This window comes from Mus pahari, chromosome 6, assembly GCF_900095145.1.
Source record: "Mus pahari chromosome 6, PAHARI_EIJ_v1.1, whole genome shotgun sequence".
Taxonomy (NCBI): domain Eukaryota; kingdom Metazoa; phylum Chordata; class Mammalia; order Rodentia; family Muridae; genus Mus; species Mus pahari.
The window spans coordinates 86,842,124-86,843,145 of record NC_034595.1 but is presented as its reverse complement, the minus strand read 5'-3'; the positions used below and the strand labels follow the sequence as shown (position 1 = coordinate 86,843,145).

Here is a 1,022-nt window from a genome sequence, read left to right as displayed (position 1 = left end):
CTGCCCCTCCACTACTCCACCGCCACCTCCTGAGCTCTCTCTGGTGTGATAAGTCACTTCCTTCATCTGGTCTCAATTTCCCCATTTCTGGGATGAGGAAGTTGGAGAGAAAAGGTACCTCTAAAGCCTCCACACACATCTGAATCATCCAGGGACTTGACAAACAGATTGCTGGCCCTGTCCACAGACTCTGACTCCATTTTCTGGCTGGAGGTGGGAGGATTGGGTCAAGAATCTGTGAAGAGGGGCTAGGTACGGCAACCCCAGGAGGTCCAGACTTCTATGTCCCTAGGAAGCAGGCAACTGGAGGGAAGATGGTTTACATCTCGAATGGTCAAGTGCTGGACAGCCAGAATCAGTTCCCATGGAGACGGTCTCATAACAGATTTCTTCTGGGGAATAGCAGGATTTGTAGGGGTTTTTTTTTGTTTTGTTTTGTTTTTTTTTGTTTTTGTTTTTTTGTTTTTTGTTTTTGTTTTTGTTTTTTTTTTGCCATCAGGAAACCCTCCACCAAGAATGGGTGTAATCAATCATCTTCATGGCCCAAGCCCTCCTCCAATGGCCGGTGGATGAGGAAGGTAAATGTCTGTTCTGAGAGGCAGACAACTATGGAAGGAAGCCATCAAGAGGTGAAGAGCGGCTCATGCAGGAGAACATGGAGTATATCCAAACAAGGATTGCTCTGTGTCCTCACAGATGAATGAGGTCATGCTGGGAATTCCCTCTGCAGGACCTGGCCTGACTGATAGGCAGTTCTATAAATCTACGTGTTTGTCTCCTTATCTTTTTGTATAGTTTACTAAAGTATTGATATAGTTTTAAAAGTAAATGATTCTAGGTTACAAAACTTTATTCTTCATCTTTATATGATTATACCCAAAATCTTTAATCTGGAAGAGATAAAGGCCTTGTATTTAGTCCTAGAGAAGAAGAAGAAGAAGAAGAAGAAGAAGAAGAAGAAGAAGAAGAAGAAGAAGAAGAAGAAGAAGAAGAAGAAGAAGAAGAAGAAGAAGAGAAGGAAG

The 1,022-nt window shown here is 42.8% G+C and overlaps 1 pseudogene; it reads left to right on the top strand.

The window, feature by feature from the left end:
• Positions 1-314: 314 nt before the first annotated feature.
• Positions 315-582, top strand: LOC110323918 (annotated as a pseudogene).
• Positions 583-1,022: the final 440 nt, after the last annotated feature.